The 18494-nt window shown below is 37.0% G+C and overlaps 1 pseudogene; it reads left to right on the forward strand.

The window, feature by feature from the left end:
• The first annotated feature begins 10186 nt into the window (after positions 1 to 10186).
• LOC114507999 lies at positions 10187 to 10845 on the forward strand (annotated as a pseudogene).
• Positions 10846 to 18494: the final 7649 nt, after the last annotated feature.

The following is an 18494-nucleotide window of genomic DNA, read 5'->3' on the forward strand; positions in this document are numbered from 1 at the left end:
TACACTCTATCACTTCTTTTCATCATTTAGTAACAATATGTCTGTAAGGATAAACTTCCCATCATGAACTATTTGGGTATCTGGGTACCAATTTCAAGCTTGCACAAGAAAAGTAGATAAAATATTCAATTCTTTCTTTTTATGTGCTACTTTTCAAAATAATCAGTTAATTTTCTAATATCCTCCAATTTAGAGCAGTAAGTTTTATTATTATTTCCTGTTTGGGTTATCCATGCTGCATAAAAATTTTCCATAAAGTTTATTGAAAAATTAAAAAACATGTTCAATTAAAGTTGACATTTAATATTAGTTTTAGGTGTATAGCACCATGGTTGGAAACAGTGGTTGGACATTTACATAATTTACAGGGTGATCCCCAATAAGTCTAGAACTCACCTGGCACCATACAGTTATTACTATATTATTGACTATATTTCCTATGCTGTACATCATGTCCCTATTATATAACTGCCAATTTGTACCTCTATATCCTTCACCCTTTCTTTTTTCAAGATTTGGTTTATTTTGAGGGGGAGGGGAAGGGAAGGAGAAAAAGAGGAAGGGAGAGAAACATCAATATGTGGTTCCCTTTCATGTGCCCCTTACTGGGGGGCCTGGCCTGTAACTCAGGCATGTGCCCTGACTGGGAATTAAACGGGCAACCTTTTGTTTTGCAGCCCACACTCAATCCACTGAGCTACACAAGCCATGTATCCTTTACCCTTTCTTACCCAACTCTCCAATCCCCCTCCCATTTGGCAATCATCAGTTCGTTGTCTGTATCTATGAGTCTATTTTATTTGTTTGTTTATTTTGTTTTTTAGATTCCACAAGTCAGTGAAATGATATGGTATTTGTTTTCTTTCTCTGTCTGACTTATTTCACTTAACATAATACACTCTAGGTCCATCTGTGTTGAAAATGATAAGACTTCAGCCTTCTGTGTGGCTGAATAACATTACATTATATATCACATCTTCTTTATCCTTCCATCTATGTATGGGCACTTAGGGTGCTTACATAGCTTGGCTATTGTAAATGTTGCAGTTAACATAAGGATGCATATATTTTTTCAAATTTACTATTTCAGATCTTTTGGGATAAATACTCAGAAGTGGTATTTCTGGGTTATTTGGTAATTCTATTTTTAATTTGTTGAGGAAACTCCATACTATTTTCCATAGTGGCAATCTCACTCATGAGGGTTTCCTTTTCTCCACGTCCTCACCAACACTTTCAATTTGATTTATTGATGATAGCCACTCTGACAGATGTGAGCTGATATCTCATTGTGGTTTTAATTTGCATATCTTTGATCATTAGTGATGTTGAGCATCTTTTCATATGTCTATTGGTCATCTTTATGTCCTCTTTGGAGAAATGTTTATTTAGATCTGCCCATTGTTTAACTGAATTGTTCATTTTTTTGTTGTTACATTGAGTTCTTTGTATAATATCTTTTGGGTATTAACTTCTTATCAGGTGTATCATTGGTGGGTATTTTATTCCAGTCAGTGGGTTGTCATTTCACTTTGTTGATGGTTTCCTTTGCTGTGCAAGACCTTTTTAGTTTGATGTTGTCCCATTTGTTTATTTTTTCTTTTGTTTTCCTTGCCTGAGGAAACATACTGCAGAAAAATTTATTAAAGACAACATAAAAGAGTTTATTGCCTATGTTTTCCTCTAGAAGTTTCATCTAGATCTCACAGATATTACATTAAGTCTTTAATTCATTTTGAGTTTATTCTTGTATGTGGTGTAAGAAAGCATGTGTCTTTCCAGTTTTCTCAACACAATTTATTGAAGAGACTGTTTTTACCCCAGTGTGTATTCTTGTCTCTTTTGTCATAGATTAATTTGACCATATAAGTGTGGGTTTATTTCTGGGCTCTCTGTTCTGTTCTGTCAATTTATTTGTCATTTTTTTATGTCAGTATCATGCTGTTTTGATTACTATAGTTTTACAGTATAGTTTGATATCAGTAATGTGATACATCTAACTTTGTTCTCCTTTCTCAAGATTGTTTTGACTACTCAGGGTCTTTTTTTGGTTCTATATAAATTTTAGGATTATTTGTTTTAGTTTGGTGAAAAGTGCTATTAGTATTTTGATAGGGATTGTATTGAATCTACAGATTGTTTCAGGTAGTACGGACATTTTAATGATGTTGATTCTTCTTATCTATAAGAATGGTATATGCTTCCATTTAGTTGTATCTTTTGAGTTTCGTTCTTCAATATCTTACAGTTTTTGAGTACAGGTCTTTTATCTCCTTAGGTAAAATTTTTAAAAGATTTTATTTATTAATTTTTAGAGAGAGGGGAAAGGAGGGAGAAAGAGAGGAAAGAACATTAATGTGCAAGAAGAAAATCAATTTGTTACCTCTCACACACACCCCAACTAGGGACTGGGCCTGCATCCCAGGCATGTGCCCTGACCTGGAATCAAACTGGTGACCTTTTGCTTTGTGGGATGATGACACCCAACCACCTGAGCCACACTGGACAGGGCTCTCCTTTGTTAAATTTTTTCTTAGTTATTTTTTGGTGCAATTGTAAATGGGATTGTTTTCTTAATTTCTCATTCTAATAATTTGTTATTGGTGTGTAAAAATGCAACCAACTTCTGAATATTAATTTTGTATCCTGCTACTTTATTGAATTTGTTTATCAGTTCTAATAGTTTTTTTGGTGGAATCTTTAGAGTTCTTTATATATAATATCATGTCATTTGCAAATAATGATCATTTTACTTTTACTTTTCCAATTTGGATGCTTTTTATTTATTTTTTTCCTGTCTGATGATTGTGCCTAGGACTTCCAATACTCTGTTGAACAAAAGTGGTGAAAATGGAACCTTGTCTTGTTCCTGATCTTGAGGAAAAGGCATTTAACTTTTCCTTGTTGATTATGATGCTAACTGTAGGTTTATCATATATGGTTTTATTATGTTGAGATATGCTCCCTCTATTCCCATTTTGCTGAGTGTTTTAATCATAAATACATGCTAGATTTTGTAAAATGCTTTTTCTGCATCTATTGATATGATTATATGATTTTAATTTTGTTTATTTTGCATCATGTTAATTGATTTGTAGATATTGAACAAACCTTGCATTCTAGGAATAAATTCCACTTGACCATGGTGTATGATCTTTATAATGTATTGCTGAATTTAGTTTGTTAATCTTTTGTTGAGAAAGTTTGTATCTATGTTCATCAGGGATATTGACCTATATTCTTATCTTGTAATGTCTTTGGGTTTGATATCAGAGTAGTGTTGGCCTCATAAATGAGCTTGGGAGCCTTCACTCCTCTTTACTTTTTTTGGAATAGTTTCTGAAGGGTAGTTGTTAACTTGTTGAATATTTGGTAGAATTCACCTGTGAAGTCATCTGACCCAGAAGTTTGTTTTGGGGAATTTTTTGATTACTGATTTGATTTTGTTAATAGTTATTGGTCAATTCAGATTTTCTGATTCTTGTTTATTTAGACTTGAAGATACTGTATTTCTAAAAATTTATCCATTATTTCTAGATTGTCCAATTTGTTGGCATAGTTTTTTGTATTTTCTTATAATCTTTGTATTTCTGTGGTGTCAATTGTCACTTCTTTTCTTTCATTCTGATTTTATTTGTTTGGGTTATCTCTGTTTTTCTGAATGAGTTTGTTAAAGATTTATTTATTTATATTTATTTATTTTACCATTTCAAAGAACTAGTTGTTCTTCAATTGATCTTTTTATTGTTTTCTTTTATACCTTCTCTTTCATTTATTTCCTCTCTGGTCTTTATTATTTCCTCTCTTTTACTCACTTTAGGCTTTGTTTGTTGTTCTTTTTCTATTTCTTTAGGTATAAATTTAAATTGTTTAAGATTTTCCTTGTTTCTTAAGGTAGGCCTGTATTGGTATGAATTTCTCTCTTAGAACTGTTGTGGCTGTGTCCCACAGATTTGGGGTTGTTGTGTTTTTATTTTAATGTTTCTCAAATGATCTTTTGATTTCTTATTTGATCTCATGGTTAACCTATCCTTTGTTTAGTAGCAGTTATTTAGCCTCTAAGTGTTTGTCTGATTTTCAGTTTTCTTCTTGTAATTGTTTTCTAGTTTCATACCATTGAGATTGGAGAAGATGCTTGATATAATTTTAATCTTCTTAACCTCATTGAGACTATTTTGTGACCTAAGATGGTCTATCCTGGAAAATAACCCATGTGCATTTGAAAAGAATATGTATTCTGTTGCTTTGGGGTGACATGTTCTAAAAATATCAACTAATTTCATGTGGTCTCATGTGTCATTTAGATGATTTTCTGTTTGGGTGATCTATCCATTGATGTCAATGGGGTTTTCAATTTTTTGCTGTGACTGTATTACTGTTGATCTCTTCCTTTATGTCTGTTAATATTTGATTAATACATTTAGATTCTCCTATGTTGGGTGTATAAATATTTACAAGGGTTATATCTTCTTGTTGGATTGATCCCTTTATCATTTTGGAATGTCTTTTCTTGTCTCTTGTTATGGCTTTTTGTTTTAAAGTCTATTTTGTCTGATGTAAGTGTCACTTGCTACCCCAGCTTTTTAAAAAATATCAGTTGCATGAAATATCTTTCCATCCCTTTACTTTCAGTCTTTGTGTGTCTTTAAATCTGAAATGGATCTTTTTTAGGCAGAATATGTACAAGCCTTATTTTCTTACTCATTCAGATGCCTTATGCCTTTTGATTGAAGCATTTAGTCCATTTACATTTAAAGTAATTATCAATAGGTATTTAGTTGTTGCCATTTTGTTAATTATTTTCTGATTGTTTTTGTAGTTCTCCATTTTGTTTTTATTGTTTTATGCTCTTATATGTTGATGAATATATATAATGTTATGTTTTGGATTTCTTTTTCTTTATTTCTTATATATTATTGTAGATACTGGGTTCGTAGTTATCATGTGCTTTATATATCTCAAGCTGTTTTTATAGGTATGGTATATTGATGTCAGCTTAAGTTCCAACACATTCTATAATCACTACTCTTTTTACTCACCCCCACACTTTTATGTTTTTGTCATTTTTTTTACTTCTTTTGTGTGTGTATTTGTGTGTACCCCTTAATTCACTGTTGGAAGTACACATGATATTTCTCCTTTTACCTTTTAACCTTTTTACTAGCTTTATAGTTGGTTGATCCACTGCTTTTATTATAGTTTGCCTTTTTCAGTGGAAATTTTTCATCATAATATTTTCTAACTCATATTTTTGACTTCCTGTTCTTATTCATATTTTTTATCTCCTTCTGTTTTTCTTCTTCCTCTTTAAGTAGTTCCTTTAATATTTTTTATAATATTAGTTTGGTGGTGATGAATTCCTTTAGCTTCGTATTGTCTAGGAAGCTCTTTATTTCTCCTTTGATTCTAATTTGAGCCTTGCTGGGTAGTCTTGATTTGAATATTCTTGATTTCATCACTTTGAATATTTTATACTAGCCCCTTCTGGTCTGCAGAGTTTCTGATGAGAAATAAGCTAACAGTCTTATGAAAGTTCCTTTGTGGATAACTACCTGTCTTTTTCTTGTTGCTTTTAAAATTTTGTCTCTTTAAGCTTTGGCATTTTAATTATAATGTGTTCTTGTATGGGCCTCTTTGGATTCATCTTGTTTGGGACTCTCTGTACTTTCTGAACTTGTATGTCTATTTCCTTTGTCAGGTTGGGGAATTTTTCAGTCATTATTTCCCAAATAGATTTTCAATTCTTTGCACTTTCTCTTCTTCTTCTGGTACCCCTAGGATGGGAATGTTGGTATGCTTGATGGTGTCCCAGCATTCTCTTAAATTATTCTCATTTTTAATGCTTTGTTTGTTTGTTTGCTGTTCTAATTGGGTGTTTTCTGCTATCTTGTCTTCTAAATCGCTGATTTGGTCCTCTGCTTCATCTAACCTGATTGTGATTTAATGTAATGTATTTTTCATTTCAGTTATTGTAATCTTCATTTTTGGCTGGTTCTTATACATTGTTGTATAAGTTTTCACTGAGTTTCACTTATTTTCTAAGTTTGTTGACTAGCCTTATCACCAGTGTTTTGAGCTCTGCATCTGATAGATTGCTTTCTCCATGTTGTTTACTTCTTTTTATGCAGCTTAGTTCAGTTCTTTGATTTGGAACACATTTATTTTTCTCATCATTTTGATTGTCTCCCTGTATTTCTTTCAGTGTATCAGGTAGGTCTGTTATGTCTACTGGTCTTGGCTGGGTGGCTTTTTGTATTAGGCGTCCATTGGAACAGTCTCCCTGGTCACCTGAGGGGGTATTCTAGGTGTGTCATTTCTGTGGGTGGTGTGTGACCTCCTGTTGTAGTTGGGCCTTGACTGCTATTGGCATGTCAGTGGTTGGGATTAAACCTCAGGTTGATTGGCTCTGTGGACTGGTTTTGACTATAGTGAATGAGTTATATTGCAGGACTGACTGACTGCACAGAGTGGGATTCTCTTTAGCAGGGCTTGGTGCCTGCCAAGTCCACCCTTTGTGTGTGTTTTTTGTGGTGTTAATTGGGTGGTGCTCTGGCTTGGTCTGAAGCTAGCCACCAGGTATTTTGGTTTCAGGGCTTCTTAGGAAGGGTTCCATGTAGGCCCAGGTCAACAGCTGCCTGTGTCCAGCCAGGGGCCACTTGGTAGGAGCTACAAAATGATACGCTGTTTGTAGCTGCCTGTGCTGGGCTTGGGGGCACCTGGAAGAAGCTATGCTTTGAACCAATGGACGCTGGCTGCCACTAGTGCCACTCTTGTGACCACAGAGCAAGAGGTATAGGGTGTGCTGAGATCAGCCACCGCTTATTAGGGGTTTGTTGAACTTTGCCAAATTTTAGGGAAATCTGAAGCCTGGGCTGAGGGTAGCCACTTGTGTGGAACAGCCACTAAAAGAGGTTTACTCAGGAATGTGTGTTGGGTAGGTTGGGGGTTTCAGGGAATCATTATGGTGGGGTGAGGGTTGTCAGCCAGATTAATGGAGACTCACATTTGGTGCTCTCCTGTGCCTACAGATTGGGTGGGTGGAGGGCTCAACAACAGAACAATGGCATTTGCTAGTAGTTTAATCCCAGAGAAAGCTGCCCCTTTAGCCCTCAAGCCAGTGAATTCACTCTCTCCCCATAGATCCCCAGCACTTTTTTGAGTCGCTCTTCCTTTGCTAGAGTCCTGGGTGAGTGTGAGTGAGTTTGTGTTTGGGCCCTTTAAGAGTATGCCTGGTTCTCTAGAAGCCCTCTGTCTCACCTGGACTGAATCCCTGGTGATCTTCACAGCCAGATATTGTGGAGACTCCTCTTTTCAGCACTGGTGGTCCAGGTGGGGAACCCTGGTGTGGGGCTAGGACCCCTTGATTCTCAGGGGGACCTCTGCAGCCAAGGTATCACTCCTGATTCTAAACTGCCAAACATGGGTGTGGAACCACCCTGTTTTGTGTCTTGACCCCTTCTACCAGTCTCCATATGGCTTCCTGTTTACACTCCTAGTTGTAGGAGTTCTGTTTAGCTAGTCATCAGGTGGTTCTCCAGGGTGGTTGTTCCATAATTTATTTGTAATTTTGATGTGATTGTTGAAGGAGGTGTGCAGGGCATTTACCTATTTTGCTATGTTGACTGGAAGTCTTACCCTGAAATTAAAAAAAAAATGTTGTTGCTCTCAACTTCTGTGAGTCAGAAACCTAGGGCAGACTAAACTGTGCATACTTTTGGTGCAGTGTCTGTTGTAGTCAGATAGATGCTAGAGCTGAATTGGTGTTATCCTGGTGCAACTAAGAACTAGCTAGGCATTTTTCTTTTTCCTTTTTTAAGAGTTGTTCAAGAACATTTTAAAATGTTTTTCCTTTCAGTCTCAGGGCCTTTTCATGGGGTCACCCGACATGAGTTAGTTTGGATTACTCACAACATGTCAAGTTTAAGGTAGCCCACATAGTGGCTGAAGGCTTCTAGGGCAAGTATTTTAGTGAACATGGTGGAAACCACATTGACTTTTATGACCTAGCCTTGGAAGTCATACATCATCACTTCCATCATTCTCTCCCTCATGGGAGTGATTATTAGCTTTCTGGCCATGTATTATTTATTTATTCCTGCATAGTAATATCACCACAGGCTTAACAGCTGAAAACAACACATATCTATTATCTTACAGTTTTGGTGGGTCAGAAGTCCCTGCATGGCTTAGCCATTTCCTTAACTTCATGGTCTCAAAATGGTATAATTAAGGAATTGGCCAGGATTTCAGTCTCATAGGTGACTTGACTGAGAAAGGATCCTTTCCCAAGCTCATATGCCTTTGGTCAGCAGTGCATTTTCATGTACTGACTGTTGGACTGAGGATCTAAGTTTCTTGCTGGCTATTGGCTGGAGGCAACCCTTATTTCTTGTCATATGGACCTTCTCAGTATGGCTGCTTGCTTCCTCAAAGCCTGAAAGACAGAGTCTTCTAACAAAATGAGTTCTAGTCTTGTGACAGTTAATCACATACATGTAATCATGTATATCTTTCTCACCTTTGCAATATTCAATTGGTTGGGAGCAAGGCTGATTCCCTCCCACACTCAAGGGATGAAGCTCACACAAGACACTTTGGTTTTCTTTCACTTTCTGGATATGTCATGATCTGCTCTGCCTCAAAGCATTTGCATAACTCAATCTTCCTTCCCAAATAACCTTTTCCTCCCCAAAGTTTACCCAGTAAATTTCTCTGTCTCCTGCAAATTTTAACTCTATCTTAGTTGCTCTCTCAGTTTCTTGTAGAAACTTGGAAATATTTAAAACTATGCTGTCACCACAATTTTCCCCCAGAGAACATTTAAAAAATTTTATTTTATTTATTTATTTTTAGAGAGAGGGGAAGAGAGAGAGAAAGAGAGGCAGAGACACATCAATATGTGGTTGCCTCTCACGTGCCCCTTACTGGGGACCTGGCCTGCAATCCAGGCATGTGCCCTGACTGGGAATCGAACCGGTGACCCTTTGGTTGGCAGGCCAGCACTCAGTCTACTGAGCCACACTAGTCAGAGCCGCCAGGGAACATTTTAGTAGCAGAATTTTTGGTTACCTTTTAAATTTCTTCTGTGGTTTTTCAACTTTTCAAATACTTGATCTTTCTTTAAAAGCTTTGTTATATATAACAAAGAAACTTTGAAGAAAGTTTTGTTGTATCCATTTTCCAACAAGATCATTCACTTTATAGAAATAGTGGTCTTTTGTGATCTCCAAAAGTTAAATCTCTTCCATCTATATAATTGTCTCCTTTCCTAATGTGGTTTATTTGTTGTTTTTCTTTTTTTATCATAATCAGACTAGCTAAAGGTCTATTTCATTGTTCTTTTTAAGTAAATGACTGGTAATATTACTTGTTATATTTTCTATTTAATAAATTTTTGATATTAATGTGTTACTAATTACTTGCCTTTACTTTCTTTGACTTCCTTTTTAAGAGTTGTTCAAAGTCATTTAAAAATGTTTTATCTTATTAATTTCTAATTTTATTTGAGATCAGAGAATCAAGACTATGATTTCTGCTTTCAAGAATTTCTTGGAATTTGGGCTCTTTTCAGCCTGAGAGGCACACAAGGCTCTGTCCATGGACTGGGTGACACTGGTGGGACGGTAGCAAGGGTCAGTGTGTGCACTCTGATTGTGGAGGTGGTGCTGGTCTAGTACACACTCACCTTCAGGAAGAAGACAGGGGTGGAAGACCAAGATCATCAAGATAATGCAGAATTATAGAAAAGATCAGTTTTCATCAATAATCCAAGAGTAGAAAAAATTATGTGGTCTTATCAAAGGAGGAGCTATCAAATTTCAGATAACACCAGACTTTGATATGACTAAGTAGATTTTCCTATGAATGGAAAAGATGTTGAACATGTCATAATGTCATTGACAACTGTAAGCTCATTTCAGATGAATGTTTAAAAAAGTTACTGCAATTAAAGGAGAAATTATGTTACTGAATTTGATCCTGTTTTTACTGTAGAAGAGGTATACCCTGATATCAGTAATTTTCAACCAGAGTGCTGCAAAAATTTTTAAAATAAGCAATACCTGACTAGTGAGAGGTACTAACCTCTTTTCTCTTACTCTGTCAAGTAAAAAAAAATGACAACAGCCCATACAGCAATAGCCATCCAGTGTGAATTAATCAACTTTATACCTATATTTTTTCAGATTGACAAAAAATATTTTATGGTGTGCCACCAAATTTTAGTAATTAATTTATGTGTGCCATGAGATGAAGAGGTTGAAAATAGCTGCCTTATATGGTAGAATGGTACACTAAATCACATGGTTTACTTGCTGAACAGACTTTACAGAAAGCAAAACTTAAGTTGTGGCAGATTCTGATATTATGCACAAGGAAGGATATGAGAATGTCTTTGATAATCTCCAAAAACAGAGAATCCCTGCGTTCATATTTTTGTCTGAAATAGATTATGTACTAGAGAAGATTGTCTATCAAGCTGGTGTTCATTATCAAGATGTTAAAGTAGTATCTAATTTCATGGATTTTAATGACAATGGGTGCTGAAAGGATTTCAGGGAGATATAATTAGTGTATTTAACAAACATGATGATGTCTTGAAGAACACAGAGTATTTTAATCAACTAAGACAATAGTAACATAATTCTGATGGGAGACTCCCAAGGAGACTTAAGAATGGCAGATAGAATAACTAATGTTAAACACATTCTGAAAATTGGATATCTAAGTGATAGAGTGGATGAGATTTTAGAAAAGCACATGGACTTTTATATTGTTCTAGTAAAAGATGAGTCATTGGAGGTAGACAACTTTATCTTACAGAAGATTCTGTAAACCAGCATTCTTCAAGATGTCTCTCCTATAGGTGCAAAATCAGTGCAAGAACAGCTTGTGTGTTCATCTTGCTGAAAGACTTGTTTATAACATATTCTTGCTCTTGAAGTTTTTCCAAGTATTTTCAGACATGTTGAATTCATCAATTGGAAGCTCTTTCTTTTTCTCCGTTTCTCTCAAAATGCTCCTCACAATTTTTTAAAGATTTTATTTATTTATTTTTAGAGAGGGGGAAGGCAAGGAGAGAGGGAGAGAAACAACAATGTGTGGTTGCCTCTGGCATGCTCCCCACTGGGGACCTGGCCCACAACCCAGGCATGTACCCTGACTGGGAATCGAATCAGTGACCCTTTGGTTCACAGGCCTGTGCTCAGTCCACTGAGCTACACCAGCCAGGGCACAATTTTTTTAACATAAAAAAAAGCTTAAAGTCAAAATTTGAAAAGTAACTTCTTATATTTCCAGAATGAATTTTATAGTTTAATGTTATCATGAAATCTTTTTAAATTTTTTATCCTCACCCGAGTATATGTTTATTGATTATAGAGAGAGGACGGGAGAGAAGGAGAGAAACATCAATGTGAGAAAGAAACATTGATCGGTTGCCTCCTGCATGCATCCTAACTGGGAATCAAACCTGCAACCTTTTGGTGCATGATATGACACTCCAACCAACCAAGACACCTGGCCAGGGCTATTATGAAGTTTTGAGGAGTCGTTTTGCACTAGAAAAGTTTGATGTGCATGATTTTAAGTATTGCCATTTTTGTAATTTAGGTAAATTATGCTGATAGTATAATTTCTTGAAATTGTGTTATATTCATTATTTTGTTTGGGGAAAAACTTGAAATTTATCAGAAAATGCTGGCACTTGATGTTTGAAATAACTTGGTATCCACATATCACTAATCATTATAAAATGTTCCATATTGAAGCACTGGTAATAAACATGAAATGAGAAACCTTATAAAATTTCTTGAAATTCGAGGTGATTCATGCTCAATTTTTGTAGGCATTCCATTGGTATTTGAAAACAATGCACATGCTCTTTATTTTTTTGAGAGAGAAATTAAATATATATTAGATAAAGTTTATTAATTAAATTATTCAAATTCTATATATATGTCAGAAATTGATAGATTGAGTAAACAGAACTTAAGAAAGAAGGTAAAAGATTTGAATAATTTACTTAACAAATTTGATCATATATATATATGTGTGTATATATATATAGAGAGAGAGAGAGAGAGAGTCTCCCACTATGTTGTGCACTTGTCATTTTCTTTTTGTATTAATAATATTTTCAAATTTATACTTTATAAGTTATATCAGGTAAGGTTTTTGACTGTTCTATCTTTTTTTGTAAATTGTTTTTTTATTAATATAAAATATTCCTGTTTGTCATTTAGTGATGTTTTAGTCTTAAAATTTATTACACGTGAAATAAATATCACCATATTTGTTTTCTCCTTATTAGCATTTATCTTGGTTTCCCAAAACTTTATTTTGATTATTTTGGGTCATTTTGTTTTATTTGTATTTCTTTTTTTTCTTTCTTTTTAAAATTATCACCCAAGGACATACTACTAATTTTAGAGAGAGAGAGAAAGGGAGAGAGTGAGAGAGAAACATCAATCAGTTGCCTACTATACATGCTCTCACCAGGGATCAAACCCACAACCTAGGAATATGCCCTGACTATGAATTGAACCCCCATCCTCTTTGTGTATGGGATGATGCTCCAACTAACTGAGCCACTTGTCCAGGGCTGGGGTCATTTTGTTTTAGATATGTCTCTTATAAAAAGCATATGAGGAAAGACTCCATTCTCATTATAAATAGCCTGGGAAATTAAATTTTTCAGAAGTTTTCAGTCCTGTGTAAATATATTTGGATGTATATGAAACCTCCAGATAACCCTATGATTACCCCCTGAAGGAATCCAGACCACCTGACATCCACTTGAGATTCATTATCTAGACCACTGGATATGACCAGACCTTCTGGTACCTATCATCCAGACTCCTAACATCTTACTAATAACTGTCCTGAACCAATCCCATGGCTTAGAATGCTGAACTGGTTATTCTCAAGAATGTACTTTCTACCATAAGAAATCTTAATTTTGCTTTGCACTTTGGGACACTTCTGGGTTTCTGCTTAGCTGTGTTCCAAGTTTGCAAACTCTAAGACCTTTGAACAAATATTTATCATTTATTTCTAGCAGTACTTTCAGACATTTTTGAGTTTATTGACATATATAACTGGATTTTTAAAAACAAATACAGAGCTTTTTTTCCCTATTGATAGAGGAACTTAATAGATTCATACGATCAAATCATATCCTGAAATGTTATTTTATGTTTCCCATCTGCTATACTTTCTTGCTGATGTTTTTCTTCTCTCCAAAGATCAAGAGAAAGTCCTAAAAGTTTCCAGAGTAAAAAGTAAGATTACTTCTCACACCAGTCAGAATGGTTATCATCAATAAATCAACAAACAAGTGCTGGCAAAGATGTGGAGAAAGGGGAACCTTTTGCATTGTTGGTGGGAATGCAGACAGGTGCAGTCACTGTGGAAAGCAGTGTGGAGATACCTCAAAAAATTAAAAATGCAACTGCCTTTTGACCCAGAAGTTCCACTTCTGGGAATTTATCCAAAGAAACCTGAAACACTAATTCAAAAGAACATGAGCACCCCTGTGTGCACTGCAGCATTATTTACAATTGCCAAGACATAGAAGCAGCCCAAGTGTCCATCAGTAAATGAGTGGATAAAACAATGATGGGACATTTACATAATGGAATACTACTTGACCATGAAAAAGTAGAAAATTCACCCTTTGCAACAGTATGGGTGGACCTGTAGAACATTACACTAAGTAAAATAAGTCAGTCAGGGAAAGACAAATACCATATGATTTGACTCATGTGGAACCTAATGAACAAACAACTAATAAGCAAAATAGAGACAGACTCATAGGTAGAAAGCAGGTGATAACTCTGGGGGCAGTGTTAAGGGGTGGAGGGATTGATAAAAAAGGAAAAAAGACTCATGGACATGGATAACAGTGTGGTGATTGCAGGGGGTGGACATACGGGGATAAATGGTAATGGAAAAAAATACAATTAAAAATACAGGCAGCAAAAGACAAATACCATGTGATCTCACCTATAAGTGGACCCTAATGTACAAAACAAACAAACAAGCAAAACAGAACCAGAAGCATGGAAACAAAGAACAGACTGACAGTGAACAGAGGGGAGAAGGGAGTGAGATAAGGGGGGGTGATAAGGGGAAGGGTCTAGTTAACAAATAGGTATAAGTGACCAATGGACATGGACAACGGAGTGGGGATTGACTGTGGGAGTCAGATGTTGGTGCGGAAGGGGAGAGCAACAGAGGAAAATTGGGACAACTGTAATAGAACAATAATTATAAAAATTATTTTTTTAAAGATTTTATTTATTTTCAGAGAGGGAAGGGAGGGAGAAAGAGAGAGAGAAACATCAATGTGTGGTTGCTGGGGGTCATGGTCTGCAACCCAGGTATGTACCCTGACTGGGAATTGAACCTGCGACACTTTGGTTTGCAGCCCGTGCTCAATCCACTGAGCTATGCTAACCAGGGTGAAAAATTATTTTTTAAAAATAATAAGAAACAGAATGTCACAGAATGAAACAGAATGGACTTTGCATCATCAATACAGGATACTGGAAGAAAACAGAACAGTGTTGCTACTTCTGAGGGGAAATTATTTTTACATTAGAACTCTACAGTCAGTCAAATGTGACTGCATTAAAATGTGAGAGGATTTAAAAAAGACAGTTTGAACATATCATGATTCTATAGGACTTGGGAAATTGCACTGCTGCACCCTGTTTAATATGGAGTGGGGAAAACCATTATGAAATTGGAGGGTCTCCTCTGGCCTAACTCTTCTTACTCATTTAATGTATTCCTGCCAATTGTGCTTCATTGTATGCATGGATCTTGAGCTTGGGGCAGGGGTCAGAAAACTAAGGCTCTTAGGCCAACCCACCCTGCCACCTGTTTTCGTAAATAAAGTTTTATTGGAACACAGCCATGTTCATTCATTTACATACCTCTGACTGCTTTTATTCTGTAATGACAGAGTTGAGTAACTGCTACAGAAACTGCATAACTCACTCAGCCTTAAAACCAGAACTGTTATGTGGTTCATAACAGAAATTGTTTCCCTGGCCTAGAGTTTCTCTGAAACTGTGTTTCTGGAATAGTCTTCCACATATGAGATAGACCATGGTTTTTTACTTTCTGCTCTCTCTGTCAATCTAATCATACCTTTTTTTGTGATTCATTATTTTTAAAAATAAAAATAATATTTTATTTTTGGATAGGAAGAAAGGTAGGTCTGTTTTACAGAAAAATCCAAGGACAATTCAGTGTAAATGATAGCATTTTAATGTAAACTGCTTTTCACTTGTTTCTTTATTTCCAGTTTTCTTATAGAATTTGTTATTGGGAGATCTTTTTAATCCTTTCAGATTAAATCTGACAGCACAGCAAAAGACATGGTATAAAGTTATATATCCTCTTGCAACCACCTTTTGGTTCAGTTACTAAAAGGTTCATAAATATGTCACTGAAAATGTTACTGATACTGATTTTTTCTCCTTTGAGCCTTTTTATATTTATATTATGTGAGGCACAGAATTAATGTCTTTCTTTACTTCTTAGTTTTACTTTCCTGCCTTGAACAGTAAAACACTATTATTGATATGTTTATTTATTCAGCATCTACTTTGTGCCAATTGCTGTTCTAGGCTCTGGGGCTACAATGGTGGTAGGAAAACTGATGCTCTTTCTCCTCTCATGGAGTTTATGGTATAGCTGGGGAGACAGAGATTGATCAAATATTGTATTATGAACCATGTGAAATGGTGTGGAAAAAAAGGTATAAGAGTCTTCAATAAAATCTAATAGGTGGTCTCAACCTGAAATGGTAGTTCTAGGAATGCTTCCCTGAGAATGTAATGTTTGTTAAAATTTGCAGAAGGAGTAGGAATTAACTGAGTAAACTTGGAGAAAAGAAATGATTGGAGAAGAAATAACACACTATGTAAATGCTTAAGGCAGTACTAACCATGGCACATTCTATAAGGGAGAGTATTGAGAAATGAGACTGAAAAAGGGGGCATGGGTTTATATTATATTCATGATATGTATTTTGGTCTTAATCTTTAGTGCAATTGGAATCTATTGACAGGGTATTGAGCTGGGAAATGACATGATCATATTTAAAATTAAACAAAAACCATTTTGTCAACTGTGTAGGAAATTGGATGGAGAATATGAAATGGCCATTTAAAGACTTTTAGATTGATCCAGGTGAAGGTTGGTGAAAGATTGGTCTATGGTAATTAGAGAGGAAATAAAAGAAATTGATTGATTCAAGGGGATATTCAGAAGGTAACATGAACAAGTCTTTGTAATAATTTAAATATGAAGGATGAACAAGTGGTTGGTGGCAAGGACAACTCCCAAGCCTTGGGCTTGCTCAGTTGAGTGGATTTTGGTGCTGAAATATTTACTGAGGACTTCCGGTCAAGGTGGTGGTATAGGCAGACATGGCTTGCCTCTCTGCACAACAAAACTACAACTAAAATATAGAACAACCATTTCTCAGAACCATCAGAAATCGCGTTGAAAGGAAGTCTGATAACTATGGAATTAAAGAAACTACATCCATCCAGACTGATAGGAGGTGTGGAGACACAGAACAGGTTGGTCCCACATCCATGTGAGGTGGTTACAAATTCAGAAGGGATGTCTCAGGAGTGAGGAGTCCCAGCTCCACACCAGGTCCCCCAGTCCAGGGTTTGAGTACCAGGAAGATAAATCCCCACAACTTCTGGCTTCAAAAACCAGTGGGGATTGAGTCAGAAGAAGCTTCTGGAGTCCCAAGCAGTTCCTCTTAAAGAACCCACCCATAGACTCACCTACTCAGACTCACTCCTTCTGGGCTTCAGCACTAGGGTGGTGGCTTGGGTGGCTTGAGTGGTTTGAGGGGCATCAGTGACATATAGGGGGAAGCTGAGCTGTCTGGCATCAAGGTGAACAGAGGCCATTGTCCCTTTTCTGGGCCCTCCCTGCACAGAGCTGGCAGACTTTTGCTGTATCTGAGACTCCATCAAACTGGCTAACACTGACCTGCCTTGGAGATCCCCAGAGACTCTGCTCCACCCAACTTATGGGCCCACCTAAGCTGCTTTTCTATATGAATGATTGGTCTTGGCTTATGCTTCACAACTTCCTAAATCCTCTCAAACAAGCAACAGCTGGCCTCAATGAGCCCTAGGCCCAAAACTAGCAGCCTAGAATCACAGATTGGCTTTGCCTGGCAATCTCCAAGCCCAGCCAGCACAAATAGCAGCCATCTCAGATTGCTTTATCACTCAGGCAGGGTGGCCCTGGGCAAAGCACAGGCGGGAGCCAATCTTGGCCTGCACCACCTGGAAAACCCCAGGACCAGTGCACCCAGTGGACAGCTATAGACCCCATTGGAGCACCACCACCCTGCCCCTGTATAGCTGATCCTCCACGGAGGGCAGAGGTTTGTTGTAAGTGGTCACAGCCAATCCTTGCAGCTGACTAGCCTGGGTACGTCCCTCTCATCGATCTGCCAACAGCAACCAAGTCTCAACTATAAGATATGGATGTACTAAGCCTACACAAAAGATGCACCTTAAATACCCAGCTTGGGTGATAGGAGAGACTGTACCACAGGACCCTACAGGACACCTACTACATTATGCCACGCTACCAAGACATGGAGTCATATCAGCTTTACCTAATGCATATAAACAAACACATGGAGGCTGCCAAAAGTGAGGAGACATAGAACATGGCCCAAATGAAAGAGCAGATCAAAATTCCAGAAAAGGAGCTTAAAAACAAAATGGAACTAGAGTTCCAGTCAAGATGGAGGTGTAGGTAGAAACCCTTTGCTTCCTTGTACAACCAAAAGGAGGACAGCAACCAATCTAAAATCAATAAACAACCAAAAGTGCTAGAAAATCAAACTGCATGGAACTCCAACAACCAAAGAATTAAAGAAAAAATCAGCCCTGGCTGGCGTAGCTCAGTGGATTGAGTGCGGGCTGGGAACCAAAGTGTCCCAGGTTCGATTCTCAGCCAGGGTACATTTCTGGGTTGCAGGCCATAACCCCCAGCAACCGCACATTGATCTCTCTCTCTCTCTCTCTTTCTCCCTCCCTCCCCCTCCCTTCCCTCCCTAAAAATAAATAAATAAAATCTTAAAAAAAAAAAGATTTCATTTAAAAATCTTTTAAAAAAAAAGAAAAGAAAAGAAAAAATCAACCAGAACAACCAGACTGGTAAGGCGGTGGACCACAAGGGTGAATTCAGAAAAACCACAGCCACGCAGCAGACCAGGGGGGTGGGGCTGGGTGCCAAACTCAGCGGGCTGCACTGGAGGGGCTGACTTAAGGGGAAAATTGAGACTCAGAGCTGACTGTGGGCTACGGCTGGGGTTGCTGTGGTGGGAGATATTCCCAGTGTCACACAAGAGTTGGTTGAAAAGTGCACTAGAGACTCGCAGACGAGCGGCACTGTTCCCTCTCACCCACTGCCCCCACAGGTTGTGCCTCAGCGCAGCA

The sequence above is a fragment of the Phyllostomus discolor genome, chromosome 10, assembly GCF_004126475.2.
Source record: "Phyllostomus discolor isolate MPI-MPIP mPhyDis1 chromosome 10, mPhyDis1.pri.v3, whole genome shotgun sequence".
Lineage (NCBI taxonomy): Eukaryota > Metazoa > Chordata > Mammalia > Chiroptera > Phyllostomidae > Phyllostomus > Phyllostomus discolor.